Consider the following 17269-nt stretch of genomic DNA (forward strand, 5'->3'; position numbering starts at 1 on the left):
GCGGGCACCTGTAGTTCCAGCTACTCAGGAGTCTGAGGCAGGAGAATGGCATGAATCCAGGGGGCTGAGCTTGCAGTGAGCCCAGATTGTGCCACTGCACTCCAGCCTGGATGACAGAGGAAGACTGTCTCATAAATAAACAAAATACTTTAATAAGATCAAAACATGTAGTACTTAGGAATAAAATGGATACAGATGTCATTAGTTTTTAGGAAAATACAAAGTAAAATCACTAGATACTACAATACACCTATTAGAATGTCTAGATTTTAAAAGACTGTTTATGTTAAGCACTGGTGAGGATATGGAGCAACTGGAACTCTCACATTCTGATGGTAGTAATGTAAAATGGTGCAGCCACTTTGGAAAACAGGCGCTGTCTTAAAAAGGTAAATATGCACCTACCAATAACCTAGGCATTCCAATTTTATGTATTTACACCCCAAAAATAAAAGTATATGTCCGTGCACATACTTGTACGTAAATGTTCAAAGTAGTTGTAACTAGTAACAACCCAAATGTCTATCAACTGGTCAGTGAATAAACAAAATTTGGTATGTTCATACAGTGGCACGCTACTCAGCCATAAAAGGAGTGAACTGATGCATGCAACCATATGAAAGAATCTCAAAATAATTGTGTTGAGCAAAACAAGATGGAAACCTTCCCCCCAAGAAAAGAGTACATACTCTATAATTTCATTTATGAAAAGTTCTAGAAAATACAAATTATAATTATGGAAATTAGATCAAGATTTACCCAAGGATGGAGGTATGAGGAGTTAAGGTGGGAAGTTTTAATAGGAAGAAATTAAACGGAGAATAAAAACACGAATGGAAAGATGGGTGTGTTCATTATTTTGATTGTGGTGATAGTCCCATGGGTATATAAATATAATTGAAAGTTATCAGATTGTATACTTTATGTGCATTTTGTGTATCTCAATTTTACCTCATTTAAAGTTGTTTTGAAAACCGTAGGAAATGCAATTATAACCAGGCTTAAAGGATGTGTATAGCCCTATATGTATATATTAGGGAAAATTTAAGCGTGTTTCCCCCAAATGTTTAATAAACTACATTTCTGAAATGTGATTAAAAACAGGTTCTATCCATGGGCACTTCACAACTCTCCTCTGTTTTAAATGGAGCGGATAGTTTTTTGTCTGCCAAGCACAAAGTCAGAGTCCTTAATGGGAATAACAGAAGGCTGGCCTAACCAGTAGCTTATCTGATTTTTAAGTACTTTCTATAATCAATAAGATAAGGAATTAGGACTTCAGGCACTTGTCACAGAGTTCGATTCTTAACTGACTGTTGCCAATGCCATGGAGAAAATAAAGCTAAGATAATGATATTGGAGAGAATTTTTTTTCAATTACATCTCATTGAGTCATTTGCTCAGATTCTAGGAACCCAATTATTTGGTCCATCTGACTTTCATATGTATTCCTAATGCTTTTATTATAAATAATCTGTCTTTAACAAGCATCAGAAGTAAACTCTCAGGAACATCTAGCGATATATGTATGTGTCTATATATTATATACATGCAAATACATACGTGTGCAGCTTCTGAGTCTTGTACCATTTACAATACAGTGCTCCTAAGATCTAGATCAAAGAGATTCTCTTTTCGTTTCACCAGTTTTTAAAATTCATAATATTTGGTTGGTTTTACATATGGACAGTGTCGTACTGAGATAGGAGGGGGAGTTTGACTCCAGAGGCAGACTGGACTCTTTAGGTGCTGTTCAGACAGTTTTGTGCAGCTTCTCATGCTAGTTGACTTGGATTTCACATGCCCAAAACAGATATCCCATGTAAGATGACAAAAAAAATCTACAGGAAAAAGTTTCATGATTACATGTTAAAAATATTGAATTAAATTTTTAACTAGTTTCTTTAGAGTAGCACTTCTTGGAAACATCACGCAGCAGCTAACTCAAGAGTGGTAGACAACATGCAGCTCTTTCTGAAGCTTATTTAAGCTCCAAACGCTTTTACATAAAGGTACTTATTACCCATACACTACAAGACTTCTGTAGTGTACGATTTGGGAATGTTTTATGGCTTATTAGCGATAATCCTGGGAGGTTGTTATAATTAATTAATTAGATCATTTGAAACACTTAATTTATTTCACTAGAAAATTAAAACCCCAGGGGATTATAACTGACAAAAAACAAATAATTCTTGCAAATTAAACATGTCCTCTAAAAAAGAAAATGAACAAATACCAATTTTAAAAACTCTATACAAAGCAAAGGATGACTCTCGGTATGTAAAACCAAAAGAGAACAAGATAATATGAGAGAAACAATAAGAGAAACAGAAAGTCATTTCAAATGGTTCCTATTTCCACTAATAGGATTTCTAGAAAGATAAACTGAAGACAATGAGGACGTAAAGGTAATAAAAATTAACATGGAAAAATTTATGAGGCTGCAAAGAGACATCAATATTCAGATCAAAAGGGCCTACTAAGTATGAAAAGAAAATCCCTGCATTGACACAATCTTGTCATAGTTCAGAGCAAAAGAGAAGGTGCTAAAAAAGTTGTTAAAGGAAAATGAAGACACCTACAAGGAAATGAGAATCAGTTGCATCAGACTCACCATTATCAGCGCTGGCTATTAAAAGACAACAGAATTAATTCTTTAATGTTCTCAAGCAAAATTGTTTTCATCGTGGAATGCCATACCCAGCTGACAAAGTGTGATAGACAAAGATTTTTTCAGACACTCAAGGACTCAGAAAATTGACTTCTTTCTACCCACCCAAGACACATACACACACAAGATAAGATTATCGTAAGAAAAAGGAAAGCTAGTCTAGGGGGTTGCTAAACGGAGATTCCAAGAAGACATCCACCTAAATATAAACAAACAGGGAAGCAGAGGACAGTAAAAAGAGTGAGTTTGAGAACAATGGAATGTACTGTTTTCAATAGACGGCAGGGGTGAAAAATGGAGGGATCAGAGTGCTTTTGCAAATAAGGTATGTATTTGCTTTTCTTAAGAAACAAAAGGTCAATTAGAATTTCTGGAAAAAAAAAAAAGATAAGTAATGATGCAGGGCAGGCAAGCCTCAGAATTGGAGCTTAGCTCAGAGGATTCTTGGCTTCACCCAGGAAAGAATTCAAAGGCAAGTTGCTGGTGTTAGACAGCAACTTTTATTGAAGCGATGGTGTACAGCAGCAGCAGGGATATCACTCCTTGCGAAGCAGAGCTACTGCATAGGCAGTATGCCCAGGGTGGCGCTCAGAGGCAGTTCTTCAGTTATATTTATACTCACTTTTAATTATATGCAAATTAAGAGATGATTATCCAGAAGATTCTAGGAAAAGGGCGGTAACTTCCAGGTCATTGAGTCATTGCCATAGAAAGGGGCAGAGGTAACTTTGGGTGTTGCCATGACAATGGTAAACTGGCATGGCACACTGGTGGGTATGTCTCATGGCAAGGTGCTTCAACCCCCTATCTTCTGTTTTAGCTAGTCCTCAATGTGGTCCAGTGTCTGAGCCCCACCTCCAGAGTTCCACCTCCTAACTCAATACAACATTGTCCATATAAAACCAACAAAATATATTATGAATTTTAAAAACTGATGAGAATTGCTTTGATCTAGATCTTAGGAACACTCTGTTGTAAATGGTGCAAGAGTCAGAAATTGGATTCTTTGAGATGAAAAATAAATACAAACATTTTAGCTTGTCTTAAACAATATTTGCATAGTACTACTATGTAAATAATGTTTGTTGATTTATAATGTCTAGAATCTGCTAATAGTAAGCATGGAAGGCAAATATGGTTAGAGAATAAGATATGAATATTGTCAATTTTGAAATATTATCAACCACAAAAGTAGACTTTGCCTAATAGAAGATGCAAAAGTAGGAGAGAAGATGTAAAGGGTAGGAGTGCTGATTGTTAATCTTACCTAGTTGACTGCCCCAAGTATACTAGAAAGCATATCATTTAGAATGGCTGCAATAACTAGAAACAGAATGATAAAGATTATATTGGCTGGGGACCTAGAAGAAGGGGGGAGTTCTTCTTATAAGTCCTCTGAATTTTTTTGCTTTGTTAATGTATTCATTTGTGAGGGCTGCCACAATAAATGATCACAACCTGTATGACTTCAACAGAAATTCATTTTTTCACAGTTCTGGAGGCTGGACTATAAAATCCTGGTTGGTTAGCAGGTTGGTTCCTTTTAAAGCTTCTGACAGAATCTGTCCCACGCTTCTCCTCTAACTTCTAGTGGTTACCAGCAAGCCTTGGTGTTCCTTGGCTTGTAGCTGCATCACTCCAATCTTTGCCTCTGTCTTCACATCGCATTCTGTGTGTGAGTGTCTGTGTGTGTGTCCTCATATTTCCCTCTTCATATGAAGACATCAGTCATGTCGAATCCAGGACCCAACCTGAGTATGACTTTATCTTAACTAATTATATCCGCAAAGACTCTGTTTTCAAACAGTGTCACATTCCCCCAAAAATGCATGTAGGTAGACATGCATTTTTGGGGGGAATGCTATTCAACCCATGGCAGTCATCATATATGCAAGTATTAGTTAGATAAAGAGATTCATACTTTGAGAATGTCTTGATATATTGTACAAGCATATTTGTTTGTTGGAACCCATTCTCCTATTTATCCTAAACAAATTCCAAATATGAGGCTTGGCTGCAGAAGGTTGATTAAGGAAGCAGCCATATGAACATGCTTTTGCCCTTTCTGTTAAAACTCTTGTACAAAACATTGTCTATGGTGTAGTTTGATCACCCTTATGTAAGGATTTTTGTAATTCATTAATTTAGCACCAGAAAAAGTTTCTTTATAAAATGGAATGCTTCCTTTTATTGACTAATTAAGAAATATTCATTTTATTTCCCGTTCTGTCTTCACTGACAGAAAATTTTTCTATTACACATAGAAGCAAATTACAGAGAAAATAATTGCCTGTTTATTGGAGAAGAGTCTCCCTCCTTCCAGCAATTTTTTGGATAATTTACCTTGTCTATTAATTAACTAATTGACATTTAGTCTAACAAATTCAGTCTGTTATAGAAACAGGAAGCTGAGCAATAGACAAATACAGTAGCTGAAAGGTATCCATAGCAGTGAGAATAAAGACGAGTGCTACTTTACGAAGCAGAATTGGTGGGACTTTATACATGGAGTGAAGGAGAAAGAGGGGAATGCTACTCCGAGGTTCAAGGCTGCACATGTTTGAGAGAGTGGCAGCTTATGCTGACCAAGAAAAAGAAATAGGAACATATTTGGAAAACAAGAAAATGAACCCAGACTTTCCTCTGGACTCCTGGTTTTCTGACCATTGAGTGGAGGGCCAGTGAAGTGCCCACACCGCATAAGCAACATTCATTCATAGGTTAATTGACTTACTCTGTGAATTCATTCAACAAATATTTACGTTCATCACTTCACTTTTGTTGATACAGAGGAAAATAAAGACAACTCCCTTTTCTCCTGTAACTTACATTCTAATGGAAGAAAAACATAACACATGGTCGGCTAAACATGTCGCGCAGTGTGAGGTAGTAAGATGAACATAGAGAAGAACTAAAGCAGGGTGGAGAATAAAGAAACGTAGGGATGCTGGTTTAGCTTCTGTCACCAATGAAGGACTTTTTGAGGGATTAGAGCTGAGCAGATGCATAGGTGAAGTAAAAATCTGTGGGCATCTAGAGGGAAGAGCATGTGCAAATGCCCTAATGCAGGTGCATTGTCCGCCTGGGAGTTAATAGGAGCTAGGCAGATAGAGGGACAGAGATTAAAAAGGAGTCTGGGATATAGGAAGGGGCCAGCTGTTGTAGGGGCTTGGAGGCCATGGTAAAGGCTTTAGATTTCACTCTTAGTATTTCTTTTTCTTTTTCTTTCGTTTTTTGTTTTTGTTTTTGTTTTTGTTTTGAGACGGGGTCTCATTCTGTCACGTAGGCTGGGGAGTTAGTGGCGCAACCTCGGCTCACTGCAACCTCTGCCTCCCGGGCTCAAGCAATTCTGCCTTAGCCTCCCAAGCTCAGCTAATTTTTTGTATTTTTAATAGAGACAGGGTTTCGTCATGTTGGCCAGGCTAGTCTCGAACTCCTGACCTCACGTGATCCACCTACCTAGGCCTCCCAAACTGCTGGGATTGCAGGTGTAAACTACCATGCCCGGCCTCTTAGTGTTTTCTAATTGACCTTGTGTCCCTTTACAAAAATGGTAATATTTTGCTGATGATAGTTTTCTCCAGATTCTGGGCCTTGACATCTATCTGTTCCTCAGGAATGTTTTAGACTACATATTCCTAAGGACTTTGTTTTGCTTGTTACCTGCAATCCCACCCCTACCACCAACCCCAATTAAGTAAGCTATATGTGTATGCATATTTTCATGTGTCCAAAATTACTCTTGACAACAGCAAAGTTTAGACCAAAGGTGCAGGTATTTATGATGAGCTCCTTTAAGATGCATGTTAGATGGAAAGAATCTTCCCTAGAAATTTAATTCTGAAATCTCAAAACATAGCTGTAACTAAGAAAAATATTTAGGGCAAATGTTTGTTAAGCTAATTTATCATAAATCCTTATGGGGCCTCTTATTGGCTAAAATATTTTTAACAAGTTAATTATCTCTCTGTATCTCACTTTGACCATGTGTCCAACCAGGGGTGCAACAAATGCATGTCCTAGAGATAAAAAAGAGGCACAGATTCTGACATGACATGCAGAATAACATCTAACAGATAAACATTAACAATTATTGTTGTTAGGCATGTACTTAAAACCTGTATATTAATAATACATTTATATTCTTAAATTTTTAAATGACAGTCTTAAACTTTAGAATCTTAAGTTTTTGCTCTAATTTACATTGCTTAAATGGAATAATTTGTTACGTCTCACTTTGATTAAAGCCATTAATAACGTGTTAATATGTTTAAAGTTCACAACGTTGCATGTACTCTGACTTGAGTGTATTTATAGTAATAATGCTTTCACGTAAGTGTTCTCAGCACGTCTCTGCATCTGCAATGCTATTTCACAAATTAGATCAACAATAGTTTAATAACATTATCTAATAACCAATGTAAACCAATTGGAAATAATTTCAGTTGACCCACCGTATCTTATAAAACTCATTGTAAATTTTGTTGAGCTGTTAAACACCTTCATATACTTAAATAAGTTACGGATAATGGGATTTGGAAATTGGGACAATTTTTAAAAATATCTGTAAGCTTTCTCCCCCCTAAAGGCTTGTTATATACATGAATTTCTGTCACAGGCGTTTGTTGTACAGATTATTTCATCACCCAGGTACAAAGCATAGTACTCAACAGGTATTTTCTCTGATGCTTACCCTCCTTTCACCTTCCACCCTATCGTAGGCCCTGGTGTATATTATTCCCCTCTATGTGTCCATGTGTTTTCAGCATTTAACACCCATTTATAAGTGACGACATGTGGTATTTGGTTTTCTGTTCCTGCATTAGTTTGCTAAGGATAATGGTCTCCAGTTCCATCCACGCTGCTGCAAAGCACATTATCACATTCTTTTTATGGCTGCGTAGTATTCCATGATGTAAATGCACCACATTTTTAAAAAATCTAGTGTACCGCTGATGGGCATTTAGGTTGATTCCATATCTTTGCTATTGTGAATAGTGCTGCAATGAATATACACATGCATATATCTTTATGGTAGAATGATTTATATTCCTTTGGGTATATACCTGATAATGAATTTGTTGGGTTGAATAATAACTGTTTTTAGTTCTTCATGGAATCACCACACTGCTTTCACAATGGCCAAACTAATTTGCCCTCCCACCAGCAGTGTATAAGCATTCCCCTTTCTCTGCAACCTCACCATTATCTATTATGTTTTTTTTTAATACCACCTATTCTGACAGGTGTATATGGTATCTCACTGAGGTTTTGATTTGCGTTTCTCTAATTATCAGTAATATAGAGCATTTTTTCATATGCTTGTTGGACGCATGTATGTCTTTTGAAAAGTGCCTGTTTGTCTGTTGCCCACTTTTTTATGGGGTCGTTTGTTTTTTGCTTGTAAATTTGTTAAAGTTCCTTATAGATTTCTGGATATTAGACCTTTGTCAGATGCATAGTTTGAAAATATTTTCTCCTATTCTATAGGTTGTTTGTTCTGTTGGTAGTTTCTTTTGCTGTATAGAAGCTTTTAAGTTTAATTCGATTCCATTTGCCCATTCTTGCTTTTGTTGAAGTTGCTTTTGGCACCTTCATCATGAAATCTTTGCTGGTTCCTGTGTCCAGAATGATATTTCCTAGGTTATCATCTAGGATTTATAGTTTTAGTTTTCACAGTTAAGTTGTTAATTCATCTTGAGTTGATTTTGTATATGGTGTAAGGAAAAGGATCTTATCTTCTGAATATGGGTAGCCAGTTATCCCAGGACCATTTGTTGAATAGGGAATCATTTCCCCATCGCTTGTTTTTGTCAGCTTTGTTGAAGATCAGATGGTCACAGTTGCATGGCTTTGTTTTGAGGCTCTCTATTCTGTTCCATTGGTCTATGTTTGTGTTTTTGTCCCAGTAGCATATAGTTTTGGTTACTGTAGCCCTGTTGTATAGTAGTTTAGAGTTGGGTAACATGATGCCTCCAGCTTTTTTCTTTTTGCTTAGGATTGCTTTGGCTTTGGGGGCTGTGTTCTGGTTCCATATGAATTTTAAAATAGTTTTTTCTGGTTCTGTGAAGAATGTTATTGGTAGTTTGATAGGAATAGCATTGAATCTGTAAATTGCTTAGGGCAGTATGGCCATTTTAATGATATTATTTCCATGAATGTGGAATGTTTTTCCATTTGTGTCATCTTTTTTCTTTGAGCAGTGTTTCATAATTCTCATTGTAGAGATCCTTCACCCTTGGGTTATCTGTATTCCTAGGTATTTTATTTTTATGGCAATTGTGAATGAGATTGTGTTCCTGATTGGGCTCTCAGCTTGGCTGTTGTTGGTGTATAGGAATGCTAGTGATTTTTGTACATCAATTTTGCATTCTGAAACTTTGCTGAAGTTGTTTATTAGCATAAGGAGCTTTTGGGCCAGGACTGTGGGGTTTTCTAGATACAGAATCATATCATCTGCAAATAGGGAGAGTTTGGCTTTCTCTCTTCCTATTTGGAGGCCTTTTCTTTCTTTCTCTTGACTGATTGCTTTGACCCTGACTTCCAATATGATACTGAATAGGAGTGGTGATAGAGGGCACCCTTGTCTTGTACCAGTTTTGAAGGAGAATGATTCCAGTTTTTGCCCATTCAGTATGATGTTGGCTGTGGGTTTGTAATAGATGGCTCTTATTTTGAAGCATGTTCCCTCAATGCCTAGCTTATTGAGGGTTTTTAATATGAAGGGCTTTTAAATTTTATCAAAGGCCTTACTGTGCCTATCGAGATAATCACATGATTTTTCTGAGGAATTGGGACTATTTTTTTTTTTACATTTTTAATACAGTTTTAGTCAATTACACATTCTTCATTTGTTTGGAAAAGTAAAGAAACTTAATATTAGAGGAAATAATTTTGCAACTGTGTTGGAAAGAGATTCTAATCACTCAAATTAGGGAGATTCAAACTTGAGTGTGCATACAGAAGAGCTTGTAAAACCAGTTTGTGGGGCCCTGCTCCCAGGGCTTTTGGTTCTGTGGGTAGGACTGGGAACTGGGAATGTGCTTTTTTCACAAGTTCCTTGGTAATTCCGATGCTACTACCTGGAGACTGCCCTTGGAGAACTAGAGCAGTATATCCTGTTTATACAACTATCGTGCATATATTTTAAAGTTATCTTAATTTGTGCATCTGCTCACCTAAGATGATTATATGTGACATTTCTATTTCTCACTTAATTTAATAACTAACTTTTGAGAACTGTGGGCAAGAAGGATACTATGTTAAGTATTACAAGAAGCAATAGTTGTGCACAGTGAGATACTTTCCAACATTTTTCCAAAGCACTGGGGATACACCAAGCACCAAAGTCCATATGAAAGCATTCATCTATCCACAGTCAAATAAAATTCTGTGGGATAAGGCCAAACCACACTCTCACGAAGTCAATTTGGCTTAGGATGTGTCTGCATGCACACATGTACATAATCCATTGAGTTAATTGATCTAAAGGGAACAATCTGGACCATTTGGAAATTCCCTGCTTCTTGATGAAGTGGTAAGAACCACAGTTATTCAACTATAAAAGTGAATTTTTGAAAGGTCATAATGAGCTTTATTCACCCTTAGACCCAGGGCACCTAATGGGCTTGCTCTGAAGAGTGCCTTTGAGGGAATTTATTTGACTTGGGCAATTTTTCCCTCAAAGTAGATGCAAATTGACCTATCTTAAAAGAAATAGCTCATACAGCAAGCAGCACAAGCTAGCTTATGGAAACTGAGATGGCAGAGCCAGGAGGATGGATCATTGTTGCTCTACTCCTCAGTAAAAAAAAAAAAAAAAAAAATACCACCAGTATGCTTCCTTCAACACACCTAGATGTCCTTGCTGACCCCATTCTCTCTTCATGTAACTGGGCAATGATTAATTATTGCCATAGCTGATTAGGCTTCATGATGTATGCTTCTCATTGCCGCCACCTCTGTAAATGACCTTGCTTCAACCGGCACATCGGTCTCAGCCCAAGACCGGGTAGCTTCTCACACTACAAAATGCAACATGAAAATTGGTTCTCTGTCTTGCAATCAGAGTAGCCTCCCACCACAAACACACACACACACACACACACACACACATATACACGGTCAATGTGAAGGGAAGGGTGAAAAATAGAGACAAAAGACGAAAGGAGAATTTTATAAATGTCTTTGATTTGACCAGCAATATATTTGACCAATATATTGCTTCCAAACTATGTGCTTATGCCTCTATTTCTGCTCAAATCAGAGGTTTGGACTTTTGCTGTGTGGTTTTTTTTTTTTTTTTTTTTTTTTGGATCAGGAAATATTCACTATTCAGGCTGATACACAAAGCCCATAAAACACTGCCTATCTCATGAATACTTTGTAAGTGTGTGGCAGATAAATGCGTGGTGTGGTATGGAATATTGGAGTGGGTGGTTGACCAAGACTGTGAAAGTGAAATAGAAGTAAAGAACGTGAGGCAGAAACCAGAGTGAGGGCCCTTGAGGGACTAGCATGAGAGAGGGTAGAATGGAGCTGGAGACCCAGGGAGGGTGGAAAGGCATACAGATGGGCAGAAGCAGTAACCGGGGGGTCAAGGAGAATGTCAGTTATGGGAACAAGATTTGCCTGAAGTGCAGATCACAGCTCACTGGAGTGTGACAGTGGGTCACAGAGTGATGGCTCAAGTTAGAGAAGAAATAGCCAGAGTCTGTGTGGCCAAAGTCCCACTGCTCTTCAGATGAAAAGTAAACAAAGGCAGCTCAAAACACATAGTAGCAAGCAGGGCAAAAGGCTAAGTAGAATCAGCTCTCATGAATTTTAAGAGTTTGGGGAGCAAGGAGAATTTCATGAAGCTCACTAGATAATATTCAGCCCAGGTTATTAGAGAAAGCTGAGGATGCCTTGAAAAAATCAAATCATAAATACAGTGGTTGGAAAAAGATAGTAGAGGTAGCCAATTAATAGAGGATTCAAAGCCAGATTACCTTGCAACATATATAGGGAGAGTTTTTTTTTAATATTAATAATGAAATATCTTGTATATGTATTTGTTGAGGAATGCTTCTAAACCTGCATTTCCTACTCAGTAAAGCACTGAAACGCAATTTCTTCCTATATTTACTTCTTTCTAGGTAACCAAAGACCCTACGTTGTCTTAGTGGCATAAACAGCAGTCATTTGTTAATTTCCATGTGGCTAGGAGTCAGCTGGCAGTTCTGCTGATCTGAGCCAGGCTTGCCTGATGAGTTTGCTCATGTGTCTGGTGTCTGTTAGCTGCATTGTGGGCCAGAAGCTAGCGGATCTAGGATGGCCTTCGCTGGGATGAAGGAACACTCCACATTTCTTTGACACCTCTCTATCATGGAGTATTCTCATGGTGAATCCAGATAAACATAGAAGAGCACAGAAATGCGCTAACATTTTTGATACTGCTGCTTGCTTTCAAACTGCTGGTGATCTATTGGCTAAAGCAAGTTACGTATGTCCTGAATAAGCATGGGACAGAATTAGGGAAAGGTTTGGTGAGGGGAATTATGACCATTAGAGGCCACTCAGGCATTCAGTCTACACCACCTGACTTTTCTTTAATTGTAGAAAATGAAACAGTTCTGAAAGGCTTAAAATTCACTATATTTAACTATCTGGGAAAAAATACCCTGCTGTATTTCTTTTCTGCCTTTTTTTCTATAATTATATGCATTTCCCATTTTCAGTTATCCCACTGCACTCATTTTCACAACTTTGCACTGTTCTTAAATGCCATGATTTTTTTCAAGCATGCATAACATTCTGACTTGCAGTTACGGTGTGCTAATTTAAACATTTTCAAATTATGGAAACTTTATTATATACAAGATTGCTTCCTTAGGTGAGTTGATTTAATTGGAAATTAGTGGGTCAATCATTCTTAAGTTCCTCTGGGCCTATTAGAAAATACTTTCCAAAATATTTGTTCTACTTTCCATTATCAATTACAAATGCACCATGCTCTCTCCAACCAGGTGTATTACCTACCTTTATAAAATATTGGCAATAAGAATAATAACCGCAGTTACCTCAGAGGGCCATAGTTGGTACTCACTGAATGAATCCATAGGAAGTCACAGAATGGTGTTAGGTATTAGCTAAGCTCTAAATAAATGTTAGTAAAATTATGAATAGTATGCTAATTTGAATGTATTTGATTTTTCATGATTAAGTTTAAATGTTACTCCATCTTCTTCTGTGAATCATCTTTTTATTCTCTCTTCTCTCCTTTTGACTCCTAGCTTGTTATTTTCCATCATCTGAGTTTTATTTCTTTTGCTTCCCCTACCGGCTTCTATTTCCACATTCTGTTTTACATAAAAAATACTGAATTTAAAGTTTTTATAAATTCTTTACAGGACCGTATTATATGAAGCAAATTAAATTCCCGGTTTCCATGTCCTCCAGCTTCTATAATAATACATAAACAGAACAAACGGGATCTGGAGACAAAGACGAGCCTGGAAATACCTTCAACACTGTTAAATATGTCCATTTCCTTATGCTTTTTCTCAATAACTGAAATTTCTCCATTTCCCTCCATTTCCCATAATGGAGTTTGCCCAGACCAATCGGATGATGATATCACTAGGACAACACCATCAGCTGTTTTGACTCTGGCTATGCTAGTTCTGTAGGGGAGTTGGGTAGTTTCTCTGGAAGTGATAAGAAGCTGGAATTGTTTGCTTCATGAAGAGTAGCACACTCTAACACTAGAGTTACTCTGTGCGTGGAAGATAAATGTCTTCTCCCCTCACTTTGTTTTATTGGCAACAATTAAGCTGATTTAAAAATAAATCCATGCTGCCTCTGTGTGGACTCCACGCTCAAACATTCGTAATTGCTTCCCGAGTGTAATGGCCTAGATGTTAATTTTAGATAGTTGAAACGGCAAGTCATATATTTTTAAATCATTGAGTCATTTTTAATTAATGTCTATTTGTTTTAATTTTGAAGCTCTGCTGAATTAATCAATGATGGATGTTGAAAGCACAGGCCATAGTGATAGTTATGTGACTTCTTTTTCCTTTGCAATTTCACAGATAGAAGATTTATTCTTACTGTAGATCTCAGCAGCCTCAGTGTGTGATTTTATTTCGCCTGATTAAGTGAGGAAACTTTCAGCTTTTCACTTAAAGGATGCACATTAGGACTTTTCTTTGGCATACTTGAACTGCCTGCATCACTACTCTTGCCTTTTGAAGCCATTACTAAGTAAAATAAGAGTGACTTGAACAGAAGCACTGTGATACCAGGACAGTCAACCTGGTAACCAGAGGACTGCTAAGTTACCAACTGGTGGGTGGTATGGATATGCCAGGCAAAGGAATGATTTACATCCCAGGTGGACGGTGCAGAACAGCATGAGATTTCATCACACTACTCAGCATGGTGCACCCTGTAAAAATGAATTGTGTATTTCTGGAATTTTCCATTAAATATGTTCAGACTGCAGTTGAGTGTGGGTAACAGAAACTGTGGAAAGTGAAGCTGTGGAAAAGGGAGGACTCCTGTATTTTTAAGGAGTTGGCAGAGTGAAGATTTAAACAGCTCCATCAGATGAAAACTATGATTTAAGAAACTCAAAGGGAAATGTATTTTTTAAATATTTGAGGGTCCTTGGGTCCATGTATAACCCTGCAAGAAGGAAATATGCTAAGTAAAAGAAGTGAAGATCCTTTGAGATTTTTAAAAAACCTTATTACCTACCCACCACAAAATTAGAAAACAATTGAAAGTTGAAATTTTGAAACTGATTCCAGGTGTTGTTCTGAATGCAGTGAGGGAAGGAAATGGGGGAGAGAAAGATTTGGTTTCTGCTATAGCCGAACAGTGCTTTGGCCACCCTTGCTGTGGCACTCATCTAGCAGACAACTGCACCACTCCTGCGTCACAGCTATACCTACAACTCACTTTGATAACCCTGCACGCACCTCACTACCACCACTGCAGAGAAAGTTCTAAAACTGTGGCACCAACAATACTTTCATGGCCAGGTGGCAGATTCCCCAGAGATAAAGAACACAGACCTGTATACCATGGGGGCTCACTTTACAGCATGTTAATAGCAAAGCAATCTTATTCTGCAAATACTACATGTGTGGATTTTATCAGTTTCTCTCCCAGAAAGATCGTGCAAATACCACACTGTCCCATGAGAAAACAGATACCTGATGATTTGAAAAGATGTTTTAACTTTTAAATGCAGTGGCATTCATCTAAGGGATTCCATGATTCCCAGGACCACCACTTGAATTGCCAACAACACCTGTCTTCCTCCCCTTCTGCCATAAAGAGAGGTAGATTCTTAATGATGTTGAGAGGGTGTGTCCTCTGCTTGGCTCAGGAAAGATGCTAAAACAAGAAGGGTTAAGTAGGAAAATAATAATTTTTTTTTTTTTTTTTTTTTTTTTTTTTTTTTTTAAGGCAGAGTTTCGCTCTTGTTGCCCAGGCTGGTGTTCTATGGCGTGATCTCAGCTCACTGCAAGCTCCGCCTGACCTGAAGCCTCTCGCTCCCCGAAGGAACTCTCTACCATAAAACATGGTGAACCATTGTCAGAGGTTGCCATTCTGAAACAAGAACAGTGTAAATCCTCAAAACGGAGCTTTGACTAATGCGGTGAGCACTTCACATAAAGATGGTGCAAAAAATGGTGGATACGAGAAATAGGAAAAATATCGCACAGCCAGGTCTCACTGAAAGACTGGGGGAATAGATATGCGTTGACAGAAAGTATAAGCAAAGCAAAGGCCTGCTGTGACTCTAAAACAATTGTCAGAATGACCCTTGTGCCAAGAAAAACATACTCCTGTGTTATTATATGACAATTGAAAAGAAAAACTAAAAATGGTCAACATGTAGTGGAGACAGGACATAGAGAACTGAATATTAATCAGGAAAAATACTACTATATCAATGATTTCTTTATCTTTTTTAGCAACGCAAAACTGTCAAATAAAATTGTCAATGGTAGTCCATTGAAATGGGGGAGAATATCCTGGCAGATTGTGTTGAGTAGTGGTGGGTAGAAGAAAGAGTGGAAGATGTGAATTCCTGCATACTGGACCTCCCACTTATCCTTCTAAGGTTGCCCCCCAGCCCCAAACAATTCATTTTAAAACAATATTCTATGATAAGAAAAATATATGGAATAATCAGCAGTGAGTATTTCATCACAAACAGCCCTCAGAAAAAAACCAAGGTAGGAAGCATATTTTGAAGGTTCCTCCATAATATATCTGTATACTCTTCTTTATTTTTCTCCCATGATTCATACCTATGAGGATGCTTACAGGCTTCCCAAGTTCACCAATATGCTGCGTATACACCTGCTCACTCCAAAAGCCAGATGTCATGAAGCTGATCTTTACTAATACCTTTCCTTTCAATTGATGCTTACTTGGTAGCTGCTTGTGGCAAGGTAATACACTCAACATGGAAGGAAAATATAAGTACCAGACACTACCTAACTAACTCTGAGACCTGTGGCCAACCCTACTACTTTTCACTGCCCTCTGTCACCTCTACAGGAGGAAGGATACTCTTTACTAATAATCATAACACCTATTTAGTGAGAATCTACTGTGAACTCTCATACACTGTTGGTGACTATGTAAATTGTTTCAATCACTTTGGGAAACTGTTAGAAAGTATCTACTAAAGTTGAGTATATCTACAGTCTCTGACCAAGAAATTTCAATCTTAGGGGTAGTGTGTGTATACATAGTGTGTGTGTACATAATGTGTGTGAATCTTAAAAAGAAGAAATCATAATAACAAATACATAAGTAAACCAAAAGCTGTCGAATGAGTAAATAACTTATCACATACTCATTCAATGGAATTGTATCCAGTAGTGAGCATAAACAAACTGCAACTTCTTGCTTGCTATAACAAGGATGAGTCACAAAAACCTGTTGAATGAATAAAACCAGATACTCCTCTCCCCAAAATAAGGCAAACTTGATATAAGGCATTAGAAGTCAATGTACTGGTGGCCGGGCACAGTGGCTCATGCCTGTAATCCCAGCACTTTGGGAGGCTGAGGCGGGCAGATCACTTGAGGTCAGGAGTTCAAGACCAGCCCAACCGAAATGGTTAAACCCCAACTCTACTTAAAAAAAAAACAAAACCTGGCATGGTGGTGTGCACCTATTGTCCCAGCTGCTGGGGAGGCTGAAGCATGAGAATCGCTTGAACCCAGGAGGCAGAGGCTGTAGTGAGCCAAAATCACACTGCTGCGCTCCAGCCTGGGTAACAGAGTGAGACTCCATCTCAAAAAAACAAAAAACAAACAATAACAAAAAGAAGTCATCATCAATATGCTGGTTACCCAGTCTCTATATTGGAAGGTGTCCTGGCAATGGCTGTTTTGTCAGTCTAGATTTGTTTGTCAAAATTTGCTAAGTTATATACTTAAGATTTTTGTACTTTTCTGCATGTATGTTATACGTTGATAAAATTAAAAAAAGAAAATCAATTTAATTTATCCCATTAACAGAATAATGAAGAAATTAATAAAAGCGTCACCATTGATGCAGAAAAATCAATTTAGAAAATTC

At 37.6% G+C, this 17269-nt stretch overlaps 1 long non-coding RNA gene across 1 annotated transcript in view; it reads left to right on the forward strand.

Annotated features, from left to right (window-relative positions):
* The window catches only part of LOC141409342 (uncharacterized), a 71646-nt gene extending 54807 nt beyond the window's left edge, over positions 1-16839 (forward strand). The window contains exon 2 of the long non-coding RNA XR_012429508.1: positions 15134-16839. This is a non-coding gene — a long non-coding RNA (uncharacterized lncRNA). The remainder of the gene's footprint in view (positions 1-15133) is intronic.
* The last annotated feature ends 430 nt before the right edge of the window (positions 16840-17269 follow it).

This window comes from Macaca fascicularis, chromosome 20, assembly GCF_037993035.2.
Source record: "Macaca fascicularis isolate 582-1 chromosome 20, T2T-MFA8v1.1".
Classification (NCBI taxonomy): Eukaryota; Metazoa; Chordata; class Mammalia; order Primates; family Cercopithecidae; genus Macaca; species Macaca fascicularis.